Source organism: Geotrypetes seraphini, chromosome 1, assembly GCF_902459505.1.
Source record: "Geotrypetes seraphini chromosome 1, aGeoSer1.1, whole genome shotgun sequence".
NCBI classification, from domain to species: domain Eukaryota; kingdom Metazoa; phylum Chordata; class Amphibia; order Gymnophiona; family Dermophiidae; genus Geotrypetes; species Geotrypetes seraphini.
The window spans coordinates 224,645,005-224,658,822 of record NC_047084.1 but is presented as its reverse complement, the minus strand read 5'-3'; the positions used below and the strand labels follow the sequence as shown (position 1 = coordinate 224,658,822).

General features: G+C 42.9%; 1 protein-coding gene across 6 annotated transcripts in view; it reads left to right on the top strand.

Annotated features, from left to right (window-relative positions):
* UBE2K (ubiquitin conjugating enzyme E2 K) overlaps positions 1 to 13,818 on the top strand; it is a 193,761-nt gene that overhangs the window by 156,631 nt on the left and 23,312 nt on the right. Inside the window, exon 4 of one of the 6 annotated variants that reach the window (XM_033947265.1) lies at positions 9,870 to 9,998. The exons of the other annotated variants lie outside the window; for them this stretch is intronic. The gene's annotated coding sequence lies outside the window, so the exon portion shown is untranslated. The remainder of the gene's footprint in view (positions 1 to 9,869; positions 9,999 to 13,818) is intronic. 6 annotated transcript variants of the gene reach the window in all.

Sequence of the window (13,818 nt, the reverse complement as noted above, 5' to 3'; positions counted from 1 at the left end):
TCCTGCGGTGTTAGTTTGTCTTCAAGGATTTCTTGAATAGCATGGTTTTTATTTCTTTTCTGAACGATTTGTAGTCTGGGGTTGTTATCAGTAAATTGGAGAGTTGGAAGTCCAGTTTTGCTGCTTGTGTGGCTAGAAGGCCATCGTACAGTTTTTTTTGTTTGACATCTCTAATTGGGGGATGCGGGTTCTCCTATGTCTGGTTGAGGTAGTTTGGATTAGGCGGTTGTTTAGGTAGGCTGGACTGTCTCCGTTTATGGTTTTAAATAGTAGGCAGTAGAATTTGAATTGTACTCTTGCTTGTATTGGGAGCCAGTGTGAGTTGAGATATGCTGCCGTGATGTGGTCGTGTTTCCTCAGTGAGTAGATAAGTCTTAGCGCTGTATTTTAAACTGTTTGTAGTTGTTTTATCATGGTTGCGGGGCAGGAGAGATAGAGTATGTTGCAGTAGTCTAGAAGACCTAGGACTAGGGACTGGACCAAGAGCTGGAATTGTGTTCTGTCAAAGAATTTTCAAACTTGCCTCAAGTTTCTCATGACCACAAATGATTTTTGTATTTTGTTAATTTGTGGTTGCATATAGTACAGCATCTGTTTATCGTCATATGTACAAAATCGACCTCTTCCCCTGCAAATACTACCTTTGAAAAGCACTGCCCCACTTCTCCTGGTGCTGATAACTACACTGTGCAAATTGGAGGCTTACCGCTACGTGGGCGGTGTAGCTAAGGCACAGACATCCAAAACGGTGCTGAAATCCAAAAGTGCAGTGGCACAGACTATGAGAGGTTGGAGAACATGTGGTGCCGAGCGCTGTCCTGAGCCTTCTGAAGAAGCTGAAAGAATTGAGCTTGATGTGTTCCGATTTAAAGCAAGCGGTCACAGTCATCCAATCGGAAATGGTGGGGTTGTGAAATCGGCAGGAGATGGCGGAGATGCGACTAGAGGAGGTGGTGGAAGATGTAATAACGATACAGCAACAGGATACCTCACACAAGACTGAGAAAACTTTGTGGGAAAAGAGAGAGGACTTGGAGAATCACTCCAATAAGATGCAATTTGAGAATCAGGGGGGTACCGAAGGAAGAGGCCTATAAAGACGCCTCGATGGTGATCTGGGCCATTTGCACGGACTTACTGCACCTGACAATGTGGTAGTGAAGCACCTCTTCCCGAAGTGCAGCTTGAACACACCCACAGAGCATTGGGGCGACCCACTAATAATAGTCCCAGGGATATTATAACATGCTTTGCCTTGAAAGAGGAGCTATTTCAAGTGGCATGCAAGATGGGCATGTATAAGTGGAAGAATATCAAACTGGAAAGTTATCAAGGTTTATTGGCAGTGGCTTTGGATAGACAGAGAGGTTTTTTTAGAGGTCACTTGGTTCTTGCTTAAGGTGGGCTTCCGATACCGCTGGTCGCATCCCTTTACATTAGTGATGACGGTGAGAGTGCACACAAAACGAGTGACCACTGCTCGAGAGGCCTGGAAGGTGTTGGAAACGATGAGAGTGAACCAACTGCCAGAGTGAGAGGAGGAGAGAAGTGGTGGTGCAAAAGCAGCAGGACCCACGACACTGGCCGACTGCCTGCAGGAGAGCATTTCGGGCGGCAGCGCCTAAAACTTGGAGATTGGAGACTTGCATTGTTGGATTTTCTATGAACATTACCAGGATGATTACGAGTGGTGTGTGTTGTTAATAGTGTGTTGGTTGGAGTGATTAGTTGGGAATGGGTTTTCTGGGATAAGAGATATGATACTATGGTAAATTGAAGAGGAGATGCCTTGGTTTTTGGGGGGGAGCACGTGTTTGATATGTTGGGGTGTGCAGTTTATGTATGGAGAAGTGATGTTATATATATATATATATCCGGGGGAGGGGGTGTTTGGTCGGGCAGTTGGTTGCCCAGGAATGATGGCCTAGCTGGAGTGGAACTTGCTTCCTTTCACAGGGTCTTCGGACACAGTTGGTTTGGGGAACGAAAACTGAAGAGGGGAGGGTGGGTTCAGGTGAGATGGTGGTACCATGGGGAGGGGTCTATGATATGGGAATGAGGGAGTTAGGGAAGGGGTGATGGCACAGGCAGGGTATGGGGGTGACTGAGCCTGGAGAATATGGAGGAGACTGGAGCCCTTTCTGGTAGGGGAGAGATGGGGTGGGACTAGATTTGGGGTATTTACTGCAAATTGGATGCGGGAGCAGCTGGTGTCTGGGACAGCTGCGCTGTATTTTGGAAGGCAAGTAAGATCAGATGCCTTGGTATATGGGTAATAGCTTAACGTGAAAGTTGCTTCTTGGAATGTAGGCGGTACTAATTCACCCATCAAGCACTCTAAAATACTGCAGCATTTACAATGTCATAGGAGAAGGATTCCAAGACACAAAAAAGCTTTTCCAGCTACTAAAAGAACTCGCAGACACCACACCATATCTGACCAATAACAACTCCCCCCCTCCCTCAGCCACCTTATTAGCTACATTCTTCAAAAATAAGATCGCAAATATGAGAACCACGTTCAATGGAACACCTACTCACCTAGAAGAGATCTCAACGTCCCCCACAAAGAATGAATCAGTAGCAGCATATAGAATCTGGTCCCACTTCTCACCTATAAAATGCTCAGACCTCAACAAATTATATAACAAATACAGCCACGCAGCCTGTGAACTTAACCACTGCCCACCTTACCTATTGAAAACCTCCAGTACGCGCTATTCCGCACTCTGCTCCTACAAAGGATACAAACTCTACTCACAGATGGCCAGTTTCTTCAAGACCTCAGCAAAATCATCATAACTCGGATCCTAAAAGACCCCAAAGGAGCAACGGACCAACCATCCAACTACAGACCCATAGCCTCAATACCACTTTATGGAAGGCCTCGTAGCTAAAGCCCTAAACGTATACCTAGAAAGCCACAACTTACTCCACCCCACACATTCTGGCTTCAGAACCAACTACAGCACTGAGACCCTGCTAGAAACACTCATGGACATCGCGAGACAACACCTCAGCACAGGTAAGAAAATGCTGATCATACAATTAGACCTCTCCGCAGCCTTTGATATAGTAGACCATGACATCCTCTTACAAATTCTAGACTCAATAGGAATTACAGGAAAGGTACTAACATGGTTTAAAGGATTCCTACAATCCAGAACTTATAGATTCAAAACAAACAGAAAAATCAGAACTATGGTCCAACCCATGTGAAGTTCCCAAGGATCACCCCTATCCCTTCCACTCTTCAACCTATACATTGCCTCCCTAAGCTCCTACCTAGACAAACTAGGCATTACCTCCTACAGCTACGCAGATGACATCACCATACTCCTCCCCTTCGACCAACTTGAGTCCTCCATGATAGGCACAATACACAGAACACTTGAAACAGTAGCAATATGGATGAAAGAACACAATCTAAAACTTAACCCTGACAAAACAGACTTCATCCTCCTAGAAAACTGCAAAACCCCAACCTTGACTAACCTAGTAATAAATTTGATCTCATATCCCGTTCAACCCACGCTAAAACTCCTCGGCTTGTGTCTCAACCAACAGACACAAGCGAAGCTCACACCTGAACTTCGTTTTTCCACCGGTTAGAGGTTATAAATTTAAAAGTCATCATCAACATCTTCTCGCACATCAAGCAGCATTATGGGGTAAAGACCTTGAACAATTGCTTGTGCCTACTACCTATGGAGAATTTAGGAAATGCCTGAAAACACATCTATTCCTGAAATACTTAGGAAACCAACCTATTTAATCTTAGTCCTTAACAACTGAGCGCAAGAACCACCTGTCGCTAAATCTGTACTTTGTTTATTCATTCAATCTGTAACTTTGTTTATTCACTCAATCTGTAACATTTCTAATCATTGTAAACCGCATAGAACTTCACGTTCCTGTGGTATATAAACTGTTATTATTATTATTACTACCACGCAACCACAAATCAACAAAATAATAAAAACATCATTTACAACCATAAGAAACTCAAGACAAGTCGAAAATTCTTCGACAGAAAACAATTCCAACTAGTGGTTCAATCACTAATTCTAGACCTAATAGACTACTGCAACATACTATATCTCCCCTGCCCATCAACCACGATAAAACAACTTCAAACAATACAAAACACAGCCCTAAAACTTATCTATTCATTGAAAAAATACGACCACATCACAGAAGCATGCCACGACTCATACTGGCTCCCAATACAAGCCAGAGTATACTTCAAATTCCACTGCCTACTGTTCAAAGCTATAACTCAATCCACCTCAACCAGACACAGGAGAACCCACACAATATTCACACACCTGCCAACCAAAAATGTCAAACGAGGAAAAATGTATGATAACCTACTGGCCACCAGAGCAGCAAAACTGGACCGACAACTCGCCAATCTGCTGACTTCGACCACAGACTACAAAACCTTTAAAAAAGAAACAAAAATCCTACTCTTCAAAAAATACATAAAACCAATATAACACAACCAAACATGTTTTGAACTCCTCCTGCAATTACCAACTACTCCTTAGCAGATTAGAAAATATTCAAACTATTCCTAAAAAACTTCTTAATATCTTAACAATATGTACTTCTTAATATCATAACAATTCTTATGTAATCCGCTTTGAACCGCAAGGTAAAGGCGGACTAGAAATCACTAATGTAATGTAATAAGGTGGATATAGCCATGCTGCAGGAAACTCAGATGATGTGGAACATGCGAGGCTAAAGCGCTGGTGGGTGGGAGAGTATGCAGCAGCAGTTGCTAAAAAACGGAGGGTGGCTGTTCTGTGCAGGAAGGATTTCCTGGATAAGTTAAAGATATTACATTCTGACCCTGAGGGAAGATTTATTATCTGTAGGGACCAGTTTGCTCATCAGGAGGTAATCCTAGGTAATGTATATAGAAACATAGAAATAGACGGCAGATAAGGGCCACGGCCCATCTAGTCTGCCCACCCCAATGGTCTGCCTACCTTTCTCTGTGAATAGATCCCACGTGTCTATCCCATTTGGCCTTAAAATTAGGCACGCTGCTGGCCTCAATAACCTGAAGTGGAAGACTATTCCAACGATCAACCACCCTTTCAGTGAAAAATAATTTCCTGGTGTCCCTGTGCAGTTTCCCGCTCCTGATTTTCCACGGATTCCCCCTTGTTGCTGCGGGACCCTTGAAAAAGAAGATATCTTCTTCCACCTCGATGCGGCCCGTGAGATACTTGAATGTCTCGATCATGTCACCCCTCTCTCTGCGTTCCTCGAGTGAGTACAGCTGCAACTTATCCAGCCGTTCTTTGTACGGGAGATCCTTGAGTCCCGAGACCATCTGGGTGGCCATTCTCTGGACTGACTCCAGTCTCAGCACATCCTTAAGGTAATGCGGCCTCCAGAATTTCACACAGTTTTCCAGGTGGGGCCTCACCATGGATCTATACAATGGCATAATGACTTCAGGCTTATGGTTGACGAAACTCCTGCGTATGCAACCTATGATTTGCCTTGCCTTGGATGAAGCTTGCTCCACTTGATTGGCAGTCTTCATGTTCTCACTGACGATCACCCCTAAGTCTCGTTCTGCTTCAGTTCTTGTTAGGATCTCGCCATTAAGGGTGTAAGTCTTGCATGGATTTTGGCTGCCCAGGCGCATGACTTTGCATATTTTGGCATTGAAGCTGAGTTGCCAGGACGTAGACCAGCGCTCCAGTAGGAGTAGGTCGTGCATCATGTTGTCAGACATTGAATTTATGTCTGTTGTGCTTTTGCCCACTACATTGCTTAGTTTGGCGTCATCGGCGAATAATGTTATTTTACCTCGCAGCCCTTCTGCCATGTCTCTTATAAAGTTGTTGAATAGGATCGGGCCCAGGACCGAGCCCTGCGGCACTCCACTGATTACCTCCGTCATTTTGGAGGGGGTGCCGTTCACCACTACCTTCTGAAACCTCCAAGCCAGTTCCCAACCCATTTCGTCAATGTGTCGCCCAATCCTATAGAACTCATCTTGCTCAGCAACCTGCGGTGTGGTACGCTATCGAATGCTTTACTGAAGTCCAGGTATACGATGTCTAGGGACTCCCCAACATCCAGTTTCCTCGTCACCCAGTCAAAGAAGCTGATCAGGTTGGATTGGCAGGATCTCCCCTTAGTAAATCCATGTTGACGGGGATCCCGTAGATGCTCCTCGTTCAGGATCGTATCCAATTGGCGTTTGATTAGAGTTTCTATTAGTTTGCACACTATTGATGTGAGACTCACCGGTCTTTAGTTTGCTGTCTCCATCTTGGAGCCTTTCTTGTGGAGTGGAATGACGTTAGCCGTCTTCCAGTCCAACGGGACGTTACCCGTACTAAGAGAGAGATTGAAGAGCGCGGATAGCAGTTCCGCCAAGACATCACACAAGTCTCTGAGCACCCTGGGGTGTAGGTTGCCAGGTCCCATTGCCTTGTTAACCTTAAGCTTTGACAGCTCGCAGTAGACACCGCTGGGTATATGCTCCCAATACTTGTGACAAAGAATTTTATGGGCAATTGATGTCTCTCCTCACCCAATATAATAATACACCTATAATAATAGATTGAGGTTTTAATGCGGTATGGGAACTTTCAATGGATTGCTCGGGAGGTGGTTGGCTGGAATAGGATAGCGGAGGGTAGAGGGCTTAAAGGATTAGGCGCAGTAGCAGACCTTGTGTATGTCTGTCACATCCTTCACCCGTGGAAAAAAGATTTTACGCATCTCTCCAGAGCTCATGAGACACAATCGCAGATAGATTACCTTTTGGTTTCAAGCAAGCTTTTTAACTCGATAAGACAGGCGCACATCGGCTCTACTTTGATATCGGATCATGCCATGATATGGATACGGTGGGAAGTGCAGGGCCTGGGTAATGGAGTGAGGCATTGGTCCTTCCCTCTGGCGCTGACGCGGGACGTTTACAGGAAAGGCTTTTGAAGTGTTGGCAGGAATATAAAATAAATAATGCAGCACATGAGTGTCTGCCAGTTTTGTATTTGGAAGTGGTGAAGGCTGTTTTGCGGGGCGAGGTTATGAGTTATGCTAGTTATATCAAAAAAGCTCGAGATAAAGAAATCTTGTACTTGGAGCGAGAGGTGCAGAAAGCTAGGCAGAGTTATAGGCAGACTCAGGCAGGAGGAGATAAGGAGACATTGCTAGAGTTGCAGGTGTTCTTTAACGAGTTGGTGCATCAAAGAGCTTGTAAATCTATGGCCTTTTATAAGTGCCAGCTCTTTAAATATGGAAACAAAGGAGGGAAGTTGTTGGCCCAGTTGATAGCAGGTAGGGAGGGCAGAAAAAGGATACTTTGTTTGCTGGACCCTTTATTGAGGGATGTTGTGGGGGTTACACAGGAGTTTAAGATAGCAGCCTTCACTGACAACCTTTTGGTTCCCCTAACAAACCCAGAGCATTCATTAGCAGATCTTCTAGAGGTAATGAAAGAATATGGAGATCATGCGGGCTTTTGTTTAAATCTGACAAGTCTGAAGCCCTGGCGTCAGGCCCAGAGTTGCTTTTAAGATGGAGAACACACTTTCCCCTTCGCTGGGTGGAGAATTCCTTCTAATACTTGGGGGTACAGATGGGAGTGGAGACGGTGTCGCTTTATGCGCTTAACGTGCCACGCCTGCTCATGGAAACGAGATTGTTGCTAGATAGTTGGATGGATTTGCCCATTTCTCTCCTGGACCGGATTGGCTTGACCCAGATGATGATTTTGCCGAAATGGTTGTATGTGCTCCAGACATTACCCCTTGCTTTGCATAGGACCAATCTGAAAAACTGCAGAGTTGGATAGGAAGATTCTGCTGGGCCTCTAAAAAACCAAAATTGAAGTTTAGCAATCTGATAGGGGGTTGGTGACAGGGTGGATTGGGCCTGCCTCACATACAATTTTATAATAAGTCCTGTCTGTTGCATCATGTAGGAGAGTAGTTGCACAATGAGACCAGATATATCCCGCTTGACATAGAACAAGCTTATTATGGGCCTTCACCTCTTCTGACATTGTTACCTTTAAAGAGAGAACAGACTCCAGTGCTGTTGAGATAGTATTTTGTTGTGTCGTTCATAGGTGACATGGCGATGTTGGGTTAAATTGCTGGTGTGTGTGTGGGGGGGGGGGGGAAGAACCCTGGTAAGACTGAGCTTCTGGCTCTGAGGGATAATGTGCTGTTTCCTCTGGGTGATGAGAATCACACTTTTCTTAGTTGGGATAGGGTGGGCTTTGAGCGACTGGAGAGTCTTCTGGAGGAGAATTGATGTCCCTGGAGTTGATTAGTGACAAAATAGGCACTGGTTGGGGGACTGCAATTTGCTTATTATCAGTTACTATTTTTGGTCCACATTCCCTTCAGTACCCTGCATTCAGCAGGTGGGCCATCGCCTTTTGACCTTTTTTCAGCAGGACGCTGAACTTGATATCATGGTATCAGGGATTTATAAAGCCTTGTTTCATTTTTTACCATCCCAGGGATGTTCAGAAATGTCTTGATGGGTGGAAGAAAGAGCTTAACGCAAAGGAATATTGCTGATACCATATGGGGAATTCCTGGCTTGATATCCAGTGCGCAGTTACATAAATCTGGAAATAGAGCATTACCTAGGGCTTATTTCACCCAGAAACAGCTGTGCTACAGTGAGGGTGTGCCCACGATAACCTGTCTTAAATATGGACAGGGTAAAAACATCTTTGGACATTCAATATGGCTATGCCCCATTATAAGATACTTTTGGCACTGTATTGCGCTTTATATTGAGCTGTTGCTAGACAGAGGCTCTGTGACACAATTGGTTCTGGATGTGCCTGGAGCCTATGGGCCAATGTCAAGGTGGGGGAGGGGGACACAAACACTATGTCGTAAACTTTGCTTAGTGGCCAGGAAATGCATCTTGCATTATTGGACTGTGGAGGATGCCCCTGACCACTGGCGGTGGAGGAACCAACTGTACCAATTGGCCTTTTGGGAGGCCAGAGAGGCACGGTGTACAAAAAAAAAGAAGGGATGCATATTTGTTGATATGACAACCCTATAGATAAGTCAATTGCATCCTAGGGGGCGAAGTTTGTTATTAAATGAGTTAATGTAAGCTTTTGTTACTTTTGCATTTTTCTGGAAGGGGTTTATGAATAAGTTGTTGGGGGGGGGGGGGTTGGATTTTTTTTTTTTTTTTTTAAATATATACAGATGTTAATGATAGTGAAATGGATATTACAATGGTGCCCATTGAGCATACTTTCTTTGTAGCTCAATAGAGTTGTTGTATTAAGTTCTTTGTACATCTGTTTGCTGAGCTATATTTTAACAGTAATATGGTACAGTATGTTCTATGCTTGGAGATGTGATTTTCATTTAGAAACATGACGGCAGATAAAGGCCAAATGGCTCATCTAGTCTGCCCATCTGCAGTAACCATTATCTCTTTCCCTCTCTCTGAGAGATCCCACGTGCCTATCATATTCTAATAAAATGGTTTGAAACTAAATTAAAATAGAACCTAGGGCCCACTTTCTAATTTCTAACAGCACTCTGCAAGGAAAGGCTGACTCTTCTATTAGCAACTTTGTTTTTTTTCCCTCTAATTCTGTTATTTAACCCCCTATGGGGAAAATTGTGGTTGGTACTACAGTAGTAGCTCAGTACACTGTATCAGGAAAAGTTAACTCTGCATCACATGAGGTTTATCTTAGACTGTGCTCTGAGAGCAAATATTGTGTCTGATAAGTGTTATAGGTTTTAGTTACTTTGGAACATATAAAAACAATTTTTTTTTTTTTAGTTATTTTATAGCTGAAAGCTGATTTGTAAATGGACCTTACAATTACATTTCAGGATGTGGGTCTTTTTGTCCTTGATATGAGGGAATACACTGGAGAGAGAGCCCAAAAAGGCCTCGGCGACGACAGAAGCACAGCACAACGGAGGAGACGTGAGGATAAGATGTCAATAATTCAGCCACGGGTATACAGTTCAAAATACGCATTATTGGTAGTAGCACTGTGAAGACCTGACACTGACAGTGTTTCGGAATCAATACCTTTGTCAAGAGTCGCGAAGGATGATTTCTCTATCGCATGAATTAGTGCATTTGAACTTTAAGAAATTGAACATGAAGCTGTAAGAAACTTCTCTCTTTATACTTAGGACTATCTTTTATTTTAGTTCCATACTTCTGGTTCCAACCAATACCCTTCCTAATTTGTTTTTTCCTTACATGTTCTTCTGTACTATATTATATTGTAGTTCCTGACCCCTCTATCCCAATGGTGAAGTAAGTATAATGTACTTCTGATTGTATTTGTCTGTGATTGTTAATCCCCCATTTTTAATTGTATATCGCTTAGAAAACTGATAAGCGTTTATATCAAATTTTAATAAAACTTGAGATCATATACTCCTCTCTACCAGAACAGTGTCTAGACATATTTCTGCTATATCCTAAAAAGAAAAAGCAGCACTTTCTGATGTGTTGTATCAGCAAATAAAATTTGGTATTACAAATGATCTGTGGACTGAAGTTGAAACTGGAATGCCATACATAGCAATAACCACATTATATAGATGAAAATTTTCATCTTCATTCAAGAGTCCTTTCCACCATAACTCTGTTTGAGAAGCACACTGCAGGTAATATTAGATCTACTGTTAAGGAAATCTTGGAAGAGTTTGGGGCTTACTGTCAGGACAATATCTATGTCACTGACAATGGAGCTAATGTTAAGGCTACATTCAACGATCAACAGTGGATATCATGTGCAGGTCACAACTTGAATCTAGTGTTGGTTCATTGACTGAAATATGATGATGATGATGGTTCTCCAGCTGCTGATGTAAGTGATAAAGATTGCAAAAGACATTGTCACACATGTCAAGCATTCAAAGAATGCATCACAAGCTTGAGACTAGCCTTAAACAGGCTGTTCCAACAAGATGGAAAAGCATCTATAAAATGCTGCAATCATTATGTCAACACACACATCTTAAACAGCTGGCAACTGAGTGTGGTGATAAAAAAAACCCTGCTGAAGCTGCTTTTAGATTTGAAGGACACAATTTCAGTCTTGTTCACTTTTGATATGGCAAGAAGGGTCGTCTGCTGATGGAATGCTTACCATCTGCAGTGTCCTTCCAATGTGTGCCCAGTTGTTTAAGCATCTGACTGTTACATGCAACAGATTCAGCAATTGTTGCTGGCATCAAGGAGCATTTTGAACAATTAATCGACACTTATTTCCCTGTTCATCCATTGCACAGTGTTGCTTCCCTTTTTCACCCACCTCTGAATGATAATCCAATTATCTTCCTGGAAGACATAAAAGCTCAAGCAACCAAATCTTTGAAGAGATTGTACCAACAGCTAGAAATAGAAGGCTTGAGTTCAACATCTCAGGCAACTCCTTATTCCACAGTTCCAGAGAGCATCACTGTGGAAGAGCTCCCTGGGCTGGACCCCTCCAAAAGAATGAAAATGGATGCAAAAGTGACTTTTATGGAACCCAATGTCTTCTCAGAAGGCTGTTAATGAGGTGGATAGTTATTTATGTTCAACTGATCCTGACAATAATGTTTTGACATTTTGGAAATATAAGCAACAGAGCTGGCCAAAACTTGCAAAAGTTGCACAGGGATCCAGCTACTAGCACATCTTCAGAAAAAACATTCTCTATTGCTGGAAGGACTGTGGAAGAAAGGAGAACTAGATTGAATCCAGAGATTGTGAATGACTTGTTCATCCACGGATTAAAAAATCAGAACAGTTAAAGTAAAGGCTAGGCACTTCATAGTTGTAAAGTTGTAAAGAATGTTGTTCACTTTTATACTTTAATAAAAAGACAAATATAAGATCATACCTGTTTGAGGCTTGTATGGAATGGGGTTGGAGCTCACGGGAACAGATATCACAGGGACGGGCACAAATCTTTTCCCCACATTTTCTAATCCAGAGCAGTTAGTTTTTAGTGATGGTTAAGATTTCTGTAGTGTTGATTTCTTTCTACAATTTAGGTCTGGTTATGCTATAATACCCTTTCATTTGGTAAATTGCCCAAACATATTAATGCCCAAACATATTAATTTGGAACTTATTGTGCCTTATTTACTAATTAGTTAAGACAAAGCAGTGCACAGACTACAAACGTAAGGAAAAAAAACTATAAAATTTGATATAAACAGAAAAGTGCCTGCCTTTCCTTCAAAGTATACATATTTAGATCTGTCACTATATGCTTTATGAGAAGACTAGATGGACTTTATGGGCAGACTAGATGGGCCATCTGTCATCATGTTTCTATGACAAAGATCATTGACCATTTTAGTAGCTGTCCTCTGGACAATTCCATCCTGTTTATATCTTTTTGAAGTTGCAGTCTCCAATATTGTACACACTATTCTAAAACTAGGTCTCTCCAGAGTCTTATACAGGGGCATCATTACTTCCTTTTTCCTACTGGCCATTTCTCTCCTTATGCACCCAAGCATCCTTCTAACTTTTGCCATCACCTTTTCAACCTGTTTGGCTACCTTGAGATCATCACAGACTATCACACTCAAGTCCTGCTTCTTTTTCATGTACAAAAGTTCTTCACCCCCTCCTGTGCCTCTTCACCAGTGTGCCTCCTGAGATTTCTAGTGTGCCGTGACACACTGGCTAGGAGGAGAGTTGTCCTTATCGGCTGCCTGCCTACAGCTTGTGCCTCTCGCGACAAGAAGCACATCCTGTAGGACGTCAGCTGGTGTGGACGACTCTCCTGGCCGGCGTCTCTGCTCTTCTCCCTGCACCCCCCTGATCCCTGTAATGGTGGGGTCATGGCAAGATGGGCCTCCATGCATGCGTGGACATTGATGCGATGATGTCATGCATGCATGTGACATCATCGCGACGACTTATAGGTGCCTTCCGGCCGGGACACTACATTTAGTGTGCCGTGGGACACTGCCCTAAACTGTACTGTTCCCTCGGGATTTTGCAGCCTAAATGAATGACCTCACATTGCTTAGCATTATCTCTTAACTGCCAAGTTTGTGATCATTTTTAAGCTTCGCCAGGTCTTTCCTCATGTTATCCACACCATTAGGGGTGTTTACTGAATTGCAGATTTTGGTATTATTCGCAAAGAGGCAAATCTTACCCTTCAGTAATATTGCTTACAAAAATGTTAAAAAGAAGAGGCCTAAGAATTCATTCACTGGTAACATCCCTTTCCTCAGAGTTATCTCTATTGACCACTATCCTCTGTTGCCTTCCATTCAACCAGTACCTAACACAGTCTGTCACTTTGGGGCCTATACCAGTTTTTTTATTAGACATCTGTGTTAAAGTGTCAAAGGTTTTGCTAAAATCTGAATACACCATATCTAGTGCTCTAACTCTATCCAACTCTCGGGTCACCCAGTCAAAGACGTTGATCAGATTTGTCTTACAAGACCTTCCTCTATGAATCCATGTTGCCTTGGGTCCAATGGATTCCAGAAACTTCACTACTCTCTGTTTTTAAAACATTTCTATTAATTTACTTAACCACAGATGTAAAGGAGAAGGACCAAATCCACCATTCAGTCCTCCAGTACCACTCCTGACTCTAGATAATCTAGAAATCACTCTTTGCTATGCATTCACATTTATAAAACATACAGAACACTTTCCGGTGAATGGTGAAAGACAAAACCAGGCTCAGTCTGGAATCAGAGAAAATATTTCTTGGACTAGCCAGGTCTTAATGACAGACGTGGAACGCATTTTGAGGAAAAATTCACTATGGACATTTACAGGCAGGCTATCCTA